The sequence below is a fragment of the Littorina saxatilis genome, linkage group LG17 (genome assembly GCF_037325665.1).
Source record: "Littorina saxatilis isolate snail1 linkage group LG17, US_GU_Lsax_2.0, whole genome shotgun sequence".
NCBI lineage: Eukaryota > Metazoa > Mollusca > Gastropoda > Littorinimorpha > Littorinidae > Littorina > Littorina saxatilis.
Window position 1 is genome coordinate 51,900,565 of NC_090261.1, and position 20,091 is coordinate 51,920,655.

General features: G+C 40.6%; 2 long non-coding RNA genes across 4 annotated transcripts in view; both read right to left on the minus strand.

Annotated features, from left to right (window-relative positions):
• The window catches only part of LOC138953893 (uncharacterized), a 283,127-nt gene that overhangs the window by 132,958 nt on the left and 130,078 nt on the right, over positions 1-20,091 (minus strand). The gene's annotated exons all lie outside the window — the stretch shown is intronic.
• LOC138953852 (uncharacterized) lies at positions 15,010-18,567 on the minus strand. The gene is made up of 3 exons (XR_011451623.1): positions 18,518-18,567; positions 17,534-17,643; positions 15,010-15,183 (listed from the first exon to the last, which is right to left on the minus strand). It is a non-coding gene; the product is annotated as an uncharacterized lncRNA (long non-coding RNA).

Genomic DNA, 20,091 nt, shown 5'->3' on the forward strand with positions numbered 1-20,091 from the left:
TCTGTCGCGGTTTATCTTTTTATCCTCCTGAATAGCAGTGCGTTCAGTATCATGCTGTGACTTTGACAGCTTGACTAAATGTATTAATTTTGCTTCACGACATCTTTGTTTTTCTTTTTCTTTTTACATTTAGTCAATTTTGACTAAATGTGTGTGCGTGTTTGTCTGTGTCTTTGTGTAACACTTGTCTGCGTGTTTGTATTTTTGTGTGTTTGTATTTGTGTGTGTGCATTCCGTGCGCGCGTGTGTGTGTGTGTGTGTGTGTGTGTGTGTGTGTGTGAGTGTGTGTGTGTGTGTGTGTGTGTGTGTGTGTGTGTGTGTGTGTGTGTGTGTGTGTGGAGCAGTTCCACTAAACTATATGACATGTTTATGACATTTTACATGTGCATTCTTCCATTCGATATCCGCGCACGTTCTTTTCATTTTTGCGATAAATGTCTTTGATGACAGCGCACATTTACCTTTTAGCAAAAGTCGAGGCAAAAATTGAGGCCACACTGCGGTGACCTCATTCTCTTAGCAAATTGATTGAAATTTAAGTCAAACATCTGTACGACTCAGTCCGGCCTTTGGGATTGCATTTCAGCTGGGAAGCGTACACATTGATTGATAAGTTTGCTTAATATATTTGTCGTTATCAAATGTTAACTAATTAATTAGAAGATTGCATTGTACGCCTTATCCAAAACATCTACATGTGTCATATTCACTCTGAACATCTGCATATGATTTTATGCAAACTAGGTCTTATGTTGGCATGCTTCGACGATACCAGCACGACCTTCTTTGTTGATAGGTTTCGCTAGCCAGGTACCAGTTTGCAGTGTCAATCTTTTAATTTCAGGCCGACAGATTGACTAAATGCTTTGATATCGCTTGACGCGACTTGATGTTTTTTTCCAGGCAGACATGACCGAGTGCATATTAGAAGCTCTACTGGAAGACCAGTATGATTTCGTGAGATACTTCCTCAATGTTGGTGCAAGCTTGGAGGACCTACGTGACGGAATATATTCGAAAATACATGTGAGTGTTATAAAGCTTTAGTTTTTTTTACAACTGGATATGGACTGTTTTGACCTCGAGTCTCAATCTTTCCCCATGGCAAAAGATGTTGTGTTTGATATCAAAAACGATAACCTTTCGGTTCATTAACTTTTTTTCGTTTTGAACCCAGAAAAAGGAAGAATGTAATGTTTAAAAACAAACACACACACACACACGCACACACACATACACACACACACACACACACACACACACACACACACACACAAACACGCACCCACGCATGCAGGCACACTTGCACGCCCCCGAGAAGTGGCCCGGCACGCGTATTAACCCATATAAAAATGATGCCCAAATTTTTTTTCAAACAAAAATTGCTTGTTTGCATTGCATTTGGTCTATTATTGACCTATTTCATACTCATTTGGAGTAAAACTTTGAAATTAGTGATTTAGAAGACAAAACGTTACCGTCCCATATATGGGACAGTGGGCACGAGAGGGTAGGGGTTTTCTTACTGTCTCACATTACATAGAAAAGCAAAAATTACAGATGATCTGAACTTGTATTGAAATAAAATCATTCAAGATAACATAAACAAGTCACACAACTGAATTTTGAGCAATTGTTGCCTTTAATAAATGGGAAATAAACTGTTCATTCTAACATGTTGTACAGAATGAAACAAGGCTGTGAGCACAATTCGACGTTTCGTTTCTGACTCTGGAAACAGTCGGTGGCTTTTGTCATTTTGACTTCAATTCAACTGAAGAATAGAGTGTTGCAGTCGTGGTTCACATGTCATACGTTGAAGAACATCATTTAGTGTAATATTGCCGGAAGCATCGGTCATGAACCCCGACCTTGCATTTTGAGCAACGGTGCTTGGTCTTCTTGCCGCAAGCTCCGCATCTCAGTTGTGTTGACCATAATTCCACCAGATGGTCCTGTCGGTCAAACCTGATCTCGTCCAAGACCCGCTTGTCCACAGAAACGTGGCCTCTTGGACGGCCAGGTGCTGCATGGTGTGAAGCGCGGCCAAGGTAGACCCTGACAACTCGCCTGCGGATGGCGAGAAGATCCAGCGGGTTGTTCTTTGCAGCCTCAGTTGCTCGGTACAGATGCCACACCTGTTGGATACAGACGTCTAGGCCGTAGGCAAAGATGGCCCACCACCACTTCTTCGAGCGTATGGCAACCCTGTACTTACCAACGTTCTGATCAGTGCGATCAACACCTCCCATGGTTTGGTTGTAGTGGCGAATCAGGAAGGGCTGTGGGAGTTGAACTTGCCACCTGAAGTGGATGTACCCCAACCTTGTTTGAGACGACGTTCACGATATTGTTGTCGTTCCATCGCATACAAATTGTTTTTCCACACTTACTCTTTCATCTGAAGAACTGAAGATGTCAAGTTCATAAGGAGGCCTGGGTTTATTTTTCTGCCGTTGACTCTGCCTGCGCTCAGTGGAAGTTGCAGTAGTGGTCCGAGAGGTCGAGGGTGCATTCTAAAAACCGCAATAAACATAAAATTAGAGAGAGAGACAGAGACAGACAGAGAGAGAGAGAGACAGAGGGAGGTTTGGGCGTTGGATTGATAATTCCACTACAGATAACCCTAGATTACTGTTTTACAAAAGCTTATGTCCAATCTTATTCTTTCTTCATCTGAAGACCTGTCATTCTCGGGTTCATAAAGTGGCTGGCGTTGACCATTCCTGACAACTGTGGCAGAAGCAGGCGCCCGCAGCTGACGGCCATTGAGGTTGGAGACTGTCCCTTCCCCGTCTTCTTCTCTGCTGTCATCATCAGTGTCCTCAGTCACAGGAGGTGGCTCAATGAAGACAGAGGCTTCCTGGACACTGCTGTCATCTTCCAGCAATGATAAAACTTCGTTGACATTATAGAGTCTGGAAGACAAGAGAAGCAAATCCTTCTTTTTATGTGTTAAAAAACCCACCCCTCTCGTGCCCACGGTCCCATATATGGGACGGCACTTCAAACACTCACAGATGCAAGCAAAACTTTTTTTTAAACAATCTGCGAAATCCATATTCAGATAACATCAGTATCTCCATTATTTATTCTTTGTTTGATATATAAAAGTCCTTGGTAAAGAAAATAACAACTTAACTTTTACTGCTTGCCATTCTCCTCATCAATTCAGACCAAAAAATGAAAATGGCTGCACCTGTGTGAAACGGTAAAGGAGATACATCCCGTTCAACACGAAAACTGGACACACGTAGCCTCCCTTGATATGTCTGGGGAATGATAACCACTTTATTGGGTTCAGTTAATTTATAATCTCCACTAAAAGATAGCGTCCCATATATGGGACGGTGGGCACATATGGGTTAAAACAACCAAGAACAAGTCGCGTAAGGCGAAAATACAATATTTAGCCAAGTAGCTGTCGAACTCACAGAATGAAACTGAACGCAATGCCATTTTTCAGCAAGACCGTATACTCGTAGCATCGTCAGTCCACCGCTCATGGCAAAGGCAGTGAAATTGACAAGAAGAGCGGGGTAGTAGTTGCGCTAAGAAGGATAGCACGCTTTTCTGTACCTCTCTTTGTTTTAACTTTCTGAGCGTGTTTTTAATCCAAACATATCTTATCTATATGTTTTTGGAATCAGGAACCGACAAGCAATAAGATCAAAGTGTTTTTAAATTGATTTGGACAATTTAATTTTGATAATAATTTTTATATATTTAATTTTCAGAGCTTGTTTTTAATCCCAATATAACATATTTATATGTTTTTGGAATTAGCAAATGATGGAGAATAAGATAAACGTAAATTTGGATCGTTTTATAAATTTTTAATTTTTTTTTACAATTTTCAGATTTTTAATGACCAAAGTCATTAATTAATTTTTAAGCCACCAAGCTGAAATGCAATACCGAAGTCCGGGCTTCGTCGAAGAGTACTTGACCAAAATTTCAACCAATTTGGTTGAAAAATGAGGGCGTGACAGTGCCGCCTCAACTTTCACGAAAAGCCGGATATGACGTCATCAAAGACATTTATCAAAAAAATGAAAAAAACGTATGGGGATTTCATACCCAGGAACTCTCTTGTCAAATTTCATAAAGATCGGTCCAGTAGTTTAGTCTGAATCGCTCTACACACACACACACACACACACACACACGCACACACGCACATACACCACGACCCTCGTTTCGATTCCCCCTCGATGTTAAAATATTTAGTCAAAACTTGACTAAATATAAACAAGTCGCGTAAGGCGAAAATACAATATTTAGTCAAGTAGCTGTCGAACTCACAGAATGAAACTGAACGCAACGCAACGCAGCAAGACCGTATACTCGTAGCATCGTCACTCCACCGCCCGTGGCAAAGGCAGTGCACGTGGAATTGACAAGAAGAGCGGGGTATTCGTTGCGCTAAGAAGGATAGCACGCTTTTCTGTACCTCTCTTCGTTTTAACTTTCTGAGCGTGTTTTTAATCCAAACATATCATATCTATATATTTTTGGAATCAGGAACCGACAAGGAATAAGATGAAAGTGTTTTTGAATTGATTTCGAAAAAAAAAATTTTGATAATAATTTTTATATATTTAATTTTCAGAGCTTGTTTTTAATCCGAATATAACATATTTATATGTTTTTGGAATCCGCAAATGATGGAGAATAAGATAAACGTAAATTTGGATCGTTTTATAAATTTTTATTTTTTTTTACAATTTTCAGATTTTTATGACCAAAGTCATTAATTAATTTTTAAGCCACCAAGCTGAAATGCAATACCAAACCCCGGGCTTCGTCGAAGATTACTTGACCAAAATTTCAACCAATTTGGTTGAAAAATGAGGGCGTGACAGTGCCGCCTCAACTTTCACGAAAAGCCGGATATGACGTCATCAAAGACATTTATCAAAAAAATGAAAAAAAACGTATGGGGATTTCATACCCAGGAACTCTCATGTCAAATTTCATAAAGATCGGTCCAGTAGTTTAGTCTGAATCGCTCTACACACACACACACACACACACACACGCACACACGCACATACACCACGACCCTCGTTTCGATTCCCCCTCGATGTTAAAATATTTAGTCAAAACTTGACTAAATATAAACAAGTCGCGTAAGGCGAAAATACAATATTTAGTCAAGTAGCTGTCGAACTCACAGAATGAAACTGAACGCAACGCAACGCAGCAAGACCGTATACTCGTAGCATCGTCACTCCACCGCCCGTGGCAAAGGCAGTGCACGTGGAATTGACAAGAAGAGCGGGGTATTCGTTGCGCTAAGAAGGATAGCACGCTTTTCTGTACCTCTCTTCGTTTTAACTTTCTGAGCGTGTTTTTAATCCAAACATATCATATCTATATATTTTTGGAATCAGGAACCGACAAGGAATAAGATGAAAGTGTTTTTGAATTGATTTCGAAAAAAAAAATTTTGATAATAATTTTTATATATTTAATTTTCAGAGCTTGTTTTTAATCCGAATATAACATATTTATATGTTTTTGGAATCCGCAAATGATGGAGAATAAGATAAACGTAAATTTGGATCGTTTTATAAATTTTTATTTTTTTTTACAATTTTCAGATTTTTTATGACCAAAGTCATTAATTAATTTTTAAGCCACCAAGCTGAAATGCAATACCAAACCTCGGGCTTCGTCGAAGATTACTTGACCAAAATTTCAACCAATTTGGTTGAAAAATGAGGGCGTGACAGTGCCGCCTCAACTTTCACGAAAAGCCGGATATGACGTCATCAAAGACATTTATCAAAAAAATGAAAAAATGTTCGGGGATTTCATACCCAGGAACTCTCATGTCAAATTTCATAAAGATCGGTCCAGTAGTTTAGTCTGAATCGCTCTACACACACACACACACAGACACACACACGCACATACACCACGACCCTCGTTTCGATTCCCCCTCGATGTTAAAATATTTAGTCAAAACTTGACTAAATATAAAAACGGAGCCAATGAGGTGTTTTCACGTTCTGAACGTACGAAAGAATAATTACTCATTTTTTCTGAATGAAAGCATGTTTCGTTGATACTTTTATTTCTTCAGTATTATGTGGTCGGTTAAGGGACATAACACGTTTTGGAAGGGGGCAAACGGTTGAGTTAGTAGGGGTTTAATCAGGGTACTATTCATTGTGGTTACAGGGATGTACAATTTTATACGTTTGGTGATTTGGAATGCAAAACAATATTGATTAAAAGGCAAGACGGGAAACCAGGTTTTTATACGGACGTTATGCTGAAACTAAGCATTTTACTCGGCTACTGGATACTAATCAAAGAAATGAGTAAAACTGGAATCGAAATTATTTCATCTGGAGAAGGATGAGTTGGGATCGCAAGGGGGAGGGGAGAGAGGGGGGGATGGTTGGGGAGGGGAAGAGATTCCTGTGGCTCGTTGAGGGAAACTAAGATTGCAGAAGTTATAATTGTGGTACTTTTAAATGATGTGTCTATTTGGTCTTTCATTTTCATGAAAAAGTGTGTATAATATAAGAGCTAGCAAGAGCATACGTGTACAAATCATTATTTGTAACTTTTTTGTTAACATTCTGTCATGAAGTGTACGTTTGTTCCTTGCAATAGGCGTGTCCCCTGTTTACAATGCAGTCGCACCTGCCCTTGTGACCTCTCGAAAGGGAGTACTCGCCCAGTGACCATGCAGCCCTAAGATCACCCCGTATATTCAAGGCTATATAGAGCGTGCGCCTCCGCACCAGCACTCTTAATTTAGCTCAATCAATGATCGTGATGCTGTGTATAGTCTCCAACACGGAGGCAAATTTATTCCGATCCAGGCGCTGCGGAGGTGCGATACCACACAGTTTTGACTGCTTCAGTTCTTTTTGAATTTTAGCAAAATCCAGACCGTTTTATATGATAAAAATTCACATATCTGAGTGGGACACATCAATGAAAATAATAGTTAGGCTTAGCAGTCCATTGATCGACAAGGAGTCGTGTAGGATAAGATGAGAGTGGACGAACATGTTAAAATATGGACGTAGGATCTACAGCAAATCGGTTCGTATGCTCGTTTACGTGTATATTTCTTGCTGAAAACCACACACGTACCAGATACATACCTTATGCACTCACACAACCATAAACAAAGGCTGTAGGTAGTTTGAAAGAGACACAGTTTGCTTTGAATGGAGGACACTAACCGTGATGTACGCGGGAACGCTTTACTTCATCTGTCCGGAGGTGCGCTCTCGGTAAAGCCGAATATACGGCGTGAAGATCCCAGACAAGTGTTTCGTCTATGGATTAACCTCTCCATATCGACCGCATGTTTGTTGTGACTTTTTTGGTCGTTTCCTTCGATGGTCGATAGAGACAGGTTCGACTGTACAAGTGATTCTTCTGCTGGGCCACTGGTCGCTCGTTCCCTCCACACACGCTAGCAGTGTCGGTACGCGAAATGACGCCGAATGACAAAACACCTCACTTGGTTCCGTCGTCGGTGTCGTTCCCGTTTGACCCGCTACGTCTATAATATCTGGCCTTTCGACGAACATCAAACACTGGTCTGTTCACTTGCCCCCTTTAAATTAAGCAAAGCAGATCTCTTGACTTAAGATAAGCCTCCCAAATCTGTATCCTCCTTTGGCTGAGCTATTCAGTTGCTCCGTCAGTGGCGAGAGTATGGCATCAACAGTATAGCTGTCTTTCATCATGTTGGCGCCCTCAGCAATTATATGTTAAATCAAATAACTGGGAATAAGAGAGCTACTTCCTTGATTGTTACTCACACAAAAAACACGTAAGACTATCATGTGCATCCCGTCAGTCTTATCGCAAAATAAACGTCGCCCAATTTGGATCATGTCTCAAAGGATATTAATCAAAGTCATCCAATTAAAAACAAATCCCAATAAGCTACAGGTTTCTCCTTTACTTCGACTAACAATTAAGTAGAAGTGCAATGCCAAGACACTGCATACCCCCCAGCGAAGGACTAACTAACTAACTAACTAACTAACTCTCTCTCTCTCTCTCGCTCTCTCTCTCTCTCTCTCTCTCTCTCGCTCTCTCTCTCTCGCTCTCTCTCTCTCTCTCTCTCTCTCGCTATCTCTCTCGCTATCTCTCTCTTTCTCTCTCGCTCTCTCTCTCCTCTCTCTCTCTCCTCTCTCTCTCTCTATCTCTCTCTCTTTCTCTCTCTCTCTTTCTCTCTCTCTCTTTCTCTCTCTGTGTCTCTCTCTCTATCTCTCTCTCTGACTGTCAGTCTGTCTCTCCTTCAATCAATGTATCTTTTATATAATGCCTGTATTTGTTTATTCACCTACTTACTTTACTGACTGGGAATCTGTTCAGGCAGGACCATTTATGCCGACATTGATTGACTACATGTTTGAATCATGCTCTAATTCATATGCTTTTCTTTTTTGCAGAGAAGCTCCTCGAAGGAACAAGAGCACCAAAAACTGCTCAAAGCAGTTATTCCTACACCGGTATGTATTTACATGTGTGCTTATTTTGCGACTATATGTTAAACCGCCCATAGATCGTCGTTCTCCCGAACTAACTCCTTAGTATGTCATCGAGAATAGAGGATTTTGCCGGTAGTTTCATGCAATGACGTCAGCGCCTCATGTTTCGGCGATCGGTCAATGCATTTCGTATTAATGATAATGTCGGTCACGCTTAAAATTATCACTACTTGATATTGCTTTCCAAACTTAAATACAAAGTGACAGGTAGCGTAGGGTCAGTTATGAACTGAACTAGCCCCTAACAGTGAGATAAAGAGAACATTACACAAATACGAACGGAGAGACTCGGAAACTCGAGTCAGTCGTCGCCACGCTCGAGAACTGAAGTGTAATAGTTGAAGTTAAAATCTCCCCCGCCAGCAGTGCGACAGAATAGCTCAGTAGGTAACACGCTGGACCATGCCGGCTAGTCCTTACTAGTGTGGTCCCGGGTTCGATCCGCTCCGACGGCAATTTTATTTTTATATTTTTCTGAACTCGTAATTCTTGTATTTTATTCGTTTGCTTCATTCCAAACGTTTTGGATAATGAAATGAATCAAAATATTAAAAAGTTGCAAAATTATTGAGTTCTTCCAGCGGAACAATATTATCATCCCCAGAATTACCCATTCATTTTCTTTAACATCGGCTGTGGTATAAACTGATTACTAGTCTTAGTTTTCACGCCTTAAAGTTGTAAGGCGTTTGCTTCCGAAGCTGGCGGTCTCGAGTTCGAGTCCCCAAAAGAATTTTGTAAAACATTATTTTTCAACTTTTATTTCTTCTTTTCTGAATTCTATATGCTTGTATATTATTCTTTTTGATTTTTGATTCCAAAGGTTTTGAGTCGAGAATTGAAAATCGAATATAGTGCACGAGTGCCCTTGAACAGCTTTCCCACAATCCCGTATTCTATTTTTAGTACAGGATATCCCCAAGGAAGGTCAAAGGGCATGTGTATCACCGCGTGTCGACTGCTGGTAATAGTAGTTAATTACTTCTAGTATGATAGACTTCTGACCGATCTTAATAAAACGTTACACAAACATTCTTCCAGATGACATCCGAAAAAGATTGTTTCCTTTTCTGGATAAATGTCTTGGATGACTTTGCATTTGGATGTTGGTGAAAGGTGAGACAGCACTGTCACGCCCTCGTTATTCAACCAAATTGATTGAGATTTTGGATAAGCAATCTTTGATGAAGACCGGACTATAGGATTGTATTTCAGCTTGGAAACTTAACAATTGATTGATGAGTTTGGTCATTAAAAAGGTCAACGTTCTTATTTAAGTGTGTACTTGATGAAAACAAAAATTTCATCTCCTGAATCCAAAAATATACTGATATGTCATGTTTACTCTAAAAGAAATGTTAGTACTTTGTTAGCATGTGTGTGTGTAGAAACAACAACATTCACACAAACATTTAACCATGCGGAAAGACACATTTCAACAACATATCATTTTCATTCACATTGCTGCGACGCTTCGGTTTTCTCAGGATATAATATGAATATGCAGCAAAAGGCAATGTCTTTCGTGAAGACTCTCAGTGTCGTGCTGACATCCTCTGTGTACCATCACCAGGCCATTCTGATAATCATCGCTCCACGGCTATCGCCAGTTTCTCTCTGACAGCATGCTAAATTATTGCGCGAATCTATGAAAACAAGAATACAGAGTTATCTCCCATATGTTTTTCGCGAGCACTGATCTAAATTTGAGATCAGTGTTCGCGAGACGAAAATGATTGCAGATTGGCCGACTTCGACAGTGATCTCCGTTCTGTTCTTCACAGTTATGATAAAGACATCGTTCTAAGGTCAAAACAAGTCGACATTTTGAGACTGCTGTCGGAAGGAGACCGTGATATATGGTTGCATCACTCTCAACTGGTTACAGAAAAAATCGTCTGCACCGGCGCGCACCGAAGCCAAAGTTGATTATCACGTGACACTTTAGAGTTGTTTGCACAGTATATACATCCGCGAAAGATAGCTCGCTTGAAACTGTCTTACATATCAATTCCTTTGTAATTTAAAAATTACACAACACCATGAAAAATCATTATCGACGATCGCGAATCTGCTTATATCCATAACACATTACGAAAAGATCTAAATATGTAAAAAAATCGATTTCCTCTCCAGACAAGGAAAACCAAGGCATCCTGTGAGGGATAGAATGAGACCTGAAGGGAAGTAACTCATTTTTGACGTGAGTTCAGGATGTCACCAGGCATGAATTAATGAAGTGATGGGCCTTCCCTCATTTTGTAGGGGTATCATGTCAAAAACCGCTGTACTTTTAGTTTAGGCCTGAAAAAAATATAGGTGTGGTTACGGTAACCCGACCTACCCTATTTTTAGGGGCCGACCCTATAACTTTTTATTACATTTGTAAAAAAAAAAATAAAAAAAAAAAAACGAATGCAGAAAACGCAATGAGAGCGAAATCGCCAGAGTCGCACACTTGTTTCCCTGTCAAGTAGGTTTAATTTGTACACATTAGAAAAAAAAGTAAAAAAAATAAAGTGATTGCCTACCTTCCTACCCTATTTTGTTTGGCTATGTTACCGTAACCACACCTTTTTTTTTTTGGCCTTAGCAATGAATTGATAGATTGCTTTGACACTTTCAGAATACTTCACTAACATACCAGAGATACTTCGTGCTTCGGTCACGTGATCCCTGTAAAAGAAATATGTAATCCAAAAGGTGATTCTGATGGTTAAGTGAACGGCCTTAACTGGCACATTAAGTTTTAATGAAATGACACAGCAATTAATGTTTTCAATTGGGTTCAAATTTTGTTGCAATCATTATTTGGCCAAGGGTATATATAGTCTGAAGCCACAGCTCTTTTCTGTTGGCATACACGCAGAAAAAATCCTCTATAAAGGCACCAAGAAATAAATAAAAGTTTGTTTTATCAAATGGCTAAACAGCTGGTACAGAAACGAAGAAACGTAGTGGTCAACCTCTGCATATTTTTTTTCTTCAAATGTGTCACGTTTCATAGATCACAGAAGATGATTATGAACGGTCAATTACTACTAAGTGACTATACACACCACGATCCACTCTCGCAGTCACACAAAAAAAAAGATAGAATCAACAAAAGTATAAGTTTCAGACGCCTGTTTATATACTATCTCGCCACCTCCCTCAATACTTCACTCCGAAAGATGTTTTACGTTCAAGACGTAAAAAGAAGGTGACTGACAAAAGTGCCAGTTAAAGTTTAGTAAATGAAAATAACACGCTGAACTCGTGTAAAGACAGGGAAAATATCTGTTATGTAAAAGCGCTGGTTAATGCAGGTGTCACACACCCCACGTTGTCACCATTCAAATGAAATCACAAATATGAAAGATGACTAGGTGGTATATAGGGTGCAATAAACATGGTGCACTTAGCTTTTTGCCATTGAGTGGGCGATCCGTAAATAGTCTATCTCCACAACTGCTCCGTTGATTGTAGTGCCGGTTGGCGTGGAACGAAGCAGGGAATAGTGGAGATATCAGGCGCCTCACTCAGTCGCTGAAGGTCCTCCCCGTAGTTACCAGAAATGGTAAGAAGTGTAAAGTGGTAGGACGACGACAGCAACAGCAAATCACCAGGTTACCAGGTTACAGCATACCGCGGCAGCATACCGCGGATGTTCCGGTTACAGCATACCCGCAACACCGCACCGACTCCCGCAAAGATAAGTAAGTAGGCTGCAACAAAAAGCATCGGTGCACTGAACATGCCAAGCAACCCTTCACACTCCACCTTTAAACATGTCACCCTTCATATTTCATGGACTCGGGCACGCGGGCCTGCACAACGAACTTTTAAAACAACAAAATTTAATCAGTCATTTTCCCTCCTTCTCTCCATATCTGCAAAAACCATATACAGATTATACTTTTAGCGTCACAAAGAGCATATTATGCGCTTACCTGGAAAGAACAACAGGGAGTATTTCATTCCACAAACATTGACTCGTCAAACAGCGTTTATAATAACGATTTATTACCTCAACAGCCTAATGAATGTGTAGCTTTCCTTAAGCGAACCCGCTTCCTTGTATGGCTTTCGCCCGTCGACGAATTAGTAACCACAACCCTTGTATTGAGTTTCTTCTGCGTTGAAATCCTCCAAAACCCAGTCAAGTAAACACCTGACAACCTCGTAGTCAGAAACATAATTTTGCAGCGAAAGGCGGTCACTCCTCCGTTGTCCTAAGAGCCTTCCTGGACATGCAGAGCAGGCACGTTGACATAAAAAATATCACCACGTGTTGAAAAACCGTCAACTCTTAGACGAGGAAAAACAACCGTCTCCTATCGAAGCATATGTCAAACACGCCGGAACCTCGGCTGTACCCGCGGATAACCGCTGGCTCTGCAGGCTGTTCACCGCAGACAGAAATTGTCAACACGAGTGGTGAGTGTCTGCAGAAAATCGTCTCTGCTTTCTCTAAAATGACATATCATTACAAAACTATTGTTTGTACTTCAACCTAAGGTATTATAGCACCCTATAATCGATTTAATTTTTCCCTTTCGTTCGTATGTGAAGGCTGAGCTTCGAGTATTTGTGCATTTCCTGTAAAAAGTGCCAAAATTCTGACTTTACACATTTATTACGGAAATCCAAGCTTATTAAACAAGTTGCAGTGAATTGGAATGTTGTTACTAATCATTTGTTGACATGTGGCTCAAGTGGTGTTATCTAAAGCCACACGGTTGAGTCGTATTTCTTGAATCTCTGCCGCCACTGAACGATTTTGCGGCTGTGGCCCGCGGGCAGTGCCGGCTGTGGCCCGCGGGCAGTGCCGGCTGTGGCCCGCGGGCAGTGCTTTAAAGTAAAAAGTGGTATTTTCACCACTCTTTGAGCCTTTCAGGGACGATTGATGATGGAGAGAGTAATTTTGGTTACCTGCTTCGCATTTAAAATCCCCATTACTCATGATTAACATTGCTGTGATGCACCTCCACCACTTTATTATGTATTCAACCTATAGTTTTATTGAATTTTTATAAGCCAGACTCCATGGCAAACACCTAGCAATGACCAGGATCAGAAATACATCTCACTTTATACACTTAAGCCAAGTCTGAGTAGTCTGTTATTCTTCTTTCTTGATTGATTGCCTCCCTTTTACCATAAAATTCTCTGATTTCCAAATCTGAGATGCATGCATCAGTTTTAGTGTTATGTCTGCAATAAATTTAGTTTCTGTACATTTATCATTAATCATAATTATTCCAATAAATTGACTTGCACTAAAGCTAAGTTAGAGAGAGAATTTACTGACAACAATTAAATCAGATCTAGAGTGAGTTGTTTCAACATAAAAACAAGCATTATAATTGTACAATCACATAGACATGTATACACACTTTGGACTGAACTCTCACTCTGTAATACAATTTCAAACGTTGAATTTAATTACTATTTCTTCAAGCTTTGCCATGCAAAGGGCAATATTTTAACAAGTCTCAAATGTATGTTCTGTTACTCAAAATAATCCCTTTAACTTCAAGTACTATTAATTATAAATTATTTATAACACATTATACACACATATATGTAGATAACCAATTCTAACTTCATATGACTATAATTTGATTTTCAATTTGTTTCACTTTCAAAGTCAAATACTCATACAGCAAATAGTACACAAACTCATTTCAATTCATGGACAGATCCAGTTATTAATATGTGGTTATTTAGGAATGTAATGGCACTAGAAATAAAATAATTAATGAAGATGTAAGGTCTAGCTTCAGGTGTGTTCAGCTACATTTGGCGGGCGTGACCCCCCCCCCCCCCCCAGTTTGATTTGGGTAGCCCCAACCAATCCTTTTTTTTCCTTCGACCCAAACACTTGACTGACTATTGGGGTTTAACGTCCTCTTAGACCAACTGGTCTATATTAGGACAGGTATTGGTAATACGCTGAAGATATGGTGTGATACTTTTGATTCGAAAAAGCCCGCTGTGGCTGTCTTTTTCGACACACCAGCATTGGGTTTGTCTCGTCAAAGTATCGAAATACGATCATGATAATCAGAGACGAGAGATGATGCATGCGTGTCTTCGTGTTTTCCAAGCCCTGAGACTTTCGCTGTGAACGTGGGATCTTTTTCGTGCGCATGTGTGCACACGGGGGTGTTCGGACACTGAAGAGAGTCTGCACAAAGTTTACTCCGAGAAATAAATCTCTCGCCGAACGTGGGGATCGAACCAAACCAAACACTTTTAACCCCCCCCCCCCCCCTTATAGAGGATGAGTGAGTGGCCAGCAGCAAATAAAGATGTACATTCCAACAGATCACTGAAAGTGACGCAAGGCTGCCTAAATGGCAGGTAAAATAGTTATACACGTTAAAAATACACTCAAGCAAAATATGTGAGTGTACGTGGGAGTTTCAGCCCATGAATGTAGAAGAAGAAGATTGGATCTTTTGTAAGGACGGATCCTGAGGCAAATCCACACAGCCCAACTATTTGACAGTTCAGTGTCTTTGAAAAAGTTATGGTTGAAGAACAAGATTTTCAGTGAAGAGTGGAGAGTCCCATGTGACTGCCTGGCTGGTGATGATGGTTGTTTAGTGGCCGCTTGGTACCGAGGTATGAGCAGACAAGAAGACCCTCTGCCTGCAAACTACAAATACAAATTACAACACAGCAGTACCCATGTCAGAGATCCATGTGCACACCTACTAATGCATAATGAAGAATAGCATGTACTAAAGTAATTTGCGAAAGCAAGTACAGCTGTACAGGCTGATGAAGCAAAGTAGCACTAGCAGTTACTTCAAGAAAGTCACTGTCCTGCAAGATATGTCAAAAGCCGGTATATACCACACAAACAAATTATGTTCAGTGTCAGTATGAGTGACCATCAGATATGTATTTATACACAAGTGACAAGAGCATACAATTTTACAAATGATCAATAAATGGAGGTCAGCTGGGTTCTTACCTGGCTTTATTTTTTACGCAGGTTCACTTGATAATAGACATATGCTTGTTTGGAATCAGTAGCGAAATAAGAAACAGGCCGCAGCCAGTATGAAACGTTTAAAGCGCGCCCCAGTTGGGTGCTTCTTTTTTTGTGTGTCAATTTTACAGACGACAGAAATGTCTGAATGTGCAGCATCTATTTGGTTTAACCAAATTTAACTCAATAAAGTACCACTGAAAAAGTTGCTTTTGCATTTGACTGACTATTAGGGTTTAACGTCCTCTTAGACCAACTGGTCTATATTGGGACAGGTGTTGGTAATACGCTGAAAATATGGTGTGATACTTTGATTCGAACAAGCCCGCTGTGGCTGTCTTCTTCGACACACCAGCATTGGGTTTGTCTTGTCAAAGTATTGAAATACGATCATGATAATCAGAGATGAAAGATCATGCAAGCGTGTCTTCGTGTTTTCCAAGCCCTGAGACTTTTGCTGTGAACTTGGGATCTTTTTCGGGGGTGTTCGGACACCAAAGAGAGTCTGCACAAAGTTGAATCCGAGAAATAAATCTCTTACCGAACGTGGGGATCAAACCCACGCTGATAGCGACCAACTGGCTACAAAGCCAGCACGCTACCAGCTTAATAATAATAATAATGGACATTTATTAATCGCCGTTTCTCACAAGAGCTCACGGCGATTTACATATTAATTTCTGCAGTGTGGGATGGAATTTTTTACACAATATATCACGCATTCACATCGGCCAGCAAACCTCAAGCCTATTAGGGCGAGCATTCACCTTTCACGGCCTTTATTCCAAGTCACACGGGTATTTGGTGGACATTTTTAGCTATGCCTTTTCAATTTTGCCAGGAAAGACCCTTTTGTCAATCGTGGGATCTTTAACGTGCACACCCCAATGTAGTGTACACGAAGGGACCTCGGTTTTTCGTCTCATCCGAAAGACTAGCACTTGAACCCACCACCTAGGTTAGGAAAGGGGGGAGAAAATTGCGGCCTGACCCAGGCCTGAACACGCAACCTCTCGATTCCGAGCGCAAGTGCGTTACCACTCGGCCACCCAGTCCCTTAGCTTAGCTACGTCCCCGCCAATTGCATTTGACCAGATACTTGTAGTTGCAAACCGGGTTATCCACCATATTTGAACTCCCACCAGGCGACCGGGCAGTAGATTTGGCCATCTCTAAGCAGTGAAATCATGTTAATAATTTAAAGCCTTCTACAGGGTCAATTTGTTTAGATGCTTGGCCATTTGGATGCCAAACACCATGTGACACAAGATCAATGCAATGAGCATTTCTTCTACTTGAGAGCTACACAGACAATTAGTAGAGATACTCCTCCAGTGTTGGTGGATTCAGTCCAAAGAACTGTGATGTCTCACTGCCATGTAGGCAAGTATGACAGTTGGACAACAAAACTCCAACCAGGTAGAGTTTCCCTACAGGGGACAAGAACAGCTTCAAATTTTTTTTGAAATCCAAAAATGCCCACAGCCTAACAATTTTTTAAAATTCCCATTCAACAGAGTTTCTCACCCTGCTCATTTCTGTGTTGAAGGCCTGTTGCTCTTCTGTGATCTGTCCACGGTACGGCCTCATCAAGTTAGGGGTCAAGGGGTAGGCTCGGTCCCCATACAGGTACATTTCATCTCCTGCTGGAGTGACCATGTGCTGCTGCATGTGTTCAAGAATGCCACTACCATTCAGCAAAGCTGCGTCATGTCGTCGACCAACCAAGGGCCCAAAAACATTTGCCACAAGGCCATTTGGTGTCACGACACACTGAAACTTTAGAGAGTGCACCCTCTTATGGCCATTGTACACTTCTTGTTGCAAATGGCCTGGGCGACACATTGATCGTATTGTGCCGTCAACCATCCCCCAACAAAACTCCAGAGGAGCCCCCTTGGCATGTATAGCTGCACAGTACCGTTACAGTTGGGGCACTGTCAGCCATGGCTGATTGAGGTTTGTTAGTCTGTCAGAAAACTGATCATAGATAGATGAAGTCGATACCTACCTTGAACAGCACACACAACTCCGGCTTGGGACGATGAAACATCTGCGAAAGGTCAGCAAACCGGCATGGGTAAGCCAACCTCCGCAGACAGATGCAGAGCACCTCCAATCCTGAAAAAATCATAAATTCAAATGAGCCTGGTGAGTGTGTATGCGAATGTGTGTGGAGAGGCATATTCTCATACAGTCTTCAAGTTCAAAATAATAACACTGCAAAAGTTTTCTCACGCGCCTTAAAATATCCAGCCAGACATGCTTATCATCAGTTTGATTTTCTATTTATCAGGTTTGACACAGTTACTGGCTATACTGCACACACAAAAACAGTTACCAGACAAGAACAAAATAAAAAATAAAAAAATTTGAAGGGGGGGGGGGGGGGACACCACGAAGACAAAATCAATAAAAACAATTATCATAAAAAAGTTAAAACAAATAAGTCCTTTGCACATCAAAAGTAACTTCCCTTGAACTTGGATTCACGTAACAATGGCGGCCACTTCGTCAACTTGTAAAAAAAAATATTCATTTATTTGTTTAAACTAATATGAATAAATTATCAGTATCAACGCATCTTTATTTATCCTGTTACCATATTTCAAACATAATTTCACTCAACTCCACAGACTAAGTCAGTAAGTGGCACAACCAATTCACTATTATTTCTCTTTTGTCTAAATAGAGTACTGTGTCGACCAAAGCGAGTGGCTAAAGTTAGTCAGGTACATTTTGTGATTCAAGTTCAAAATACATAGTTCAAATTTTAGATTTTAAGCAATCCCAAAATAAATTATGCCCCAACTCAACGCTCCGCTTTAATCTTTTACGAAACCTGAAATAGTAAAAACAACTCACTGAATATTCACAGTAAATGCAAACTTCATGACTTTGCGAATCAAATCATGGAGGAGGATCATTAAACTATCATTCTGACTGAAATACAACTCAACTTCACAGCAACCAGGGTAAAAAAATAAATCCTCACCACTGGCCTTGGTTCCTTGATTGTTCATTCCATTAGGCGCCTGCATAGTCATCTGCATTCCCAGAAGGGCGCACAGTCTCCGAATCTCTTCCGCGCAGAAGCGAAACAAGTCCTCACATTCGATGGCTGTGAAGTGATCGAGGGCGAACTGACCCTCATAGGCCCTTCTTTCTGGCTGTTGAAATGTAGGTTAAACTTAGTGAAATCATGGATCACTTGTACACTTTATTCAATTAATTAGCCTGAAAATTCTGCTGAAGCTACTCAAATCAATACTGGGTAACAGAGGGAAAGTTAAACTCCAACATTCAAGCTTGGTCTGTGCACCTTGAAGAAGGCCTGCGGGCCGAAAATTTGGATTTAAAAAGATGCGACATTCTGGCTTGGTTTTGGACTTTTTATTGTGTTGTTTATTATAAAACATCAGAAATTGTGAAAGAAACAATTGAAAGTCAGCAGAGACTTTCTTCCGAGATTTGTTAAAATCTCTTAGCAGAGATAGAGAGAGAAATAAGTATCCCTTCACAGACAGCCTATTGGGAGCATCAGACCCTCCTCAAGGGGGACCGAGATTTACAGAGCAAAGTCCCTTTGTGGGGGACGTATCGCAAGGTAATCTAGTCCTGAGGAGGACCATTGTATTTGTACCTAGACCAGACACGTGTTTCGACACTATTGTGTCTCATCAGTGGTCAGGTGGTACTGATGGCGAGAGTTGTCAACCCATGGTATCCAACTAAGAAGCAAACCATTCTCTGAATGGTAGCTTCTGTTGGCATGGGAGACTACCCTCATCTGACAACCCCAAGAGGATATCTGTGAAGGGAAACACTTTGATTTAAGGCCAAAGTGTAGAATTGATATTTATTAAGAAAGAATTTAGAAATTTAGATAAGTTTTAACCAAGAAATTAGGTTAAAACAAGGGAAATTTGAAAAAGCCTAAAGGGAGGTAACTCTGTACCAGCCTGCAGATCCAGAAATGGATACGCGAACAAGTTAGATCTAATTTTGAAAAGGTTAAACAGGAAAAGCGGTCAACTTTTCACTGCTGTTCAACACAGGACTCGGTAAAGAAGAAGTGTTCAGCAAAACTGACCACTGATGAGACACAATAGTGTCGAAACACGTGTCTGGTCTAGGTACATAAACAATGGTCCTCCTCAGGACGAGACTTCCTTGTGATACGTCCCCCACAAAGGGACTTTGCTTTGAAAGTCTCGGTCCCCTTGATGAGGGTCTGATGCTCCCAATAGGCTGTCTGTGAAGGGATACTTTTTTCTCTCTCTTTCTCTGCTAAGAGATTTTAACAAATCTCGGAAGAAAGTCTCTGCTTGACTTTCAATTGTTACTTTCACAATTTCTGATGTTATATATAGAGATAGAGAGCTTGTATGTGTGTGTGTGTATATATATATATATATATATATATATATACACACACATACAAGCTCTCTGTCTCACTCTCTCTCTCCCTCACACAAATACACACAATGGCATTGACATTCATGTTGTTCTTCTAAAGAGTGTTTTTTCTGCTTTGCAGATGAACAAATGGATCAATTTAAATGCTAC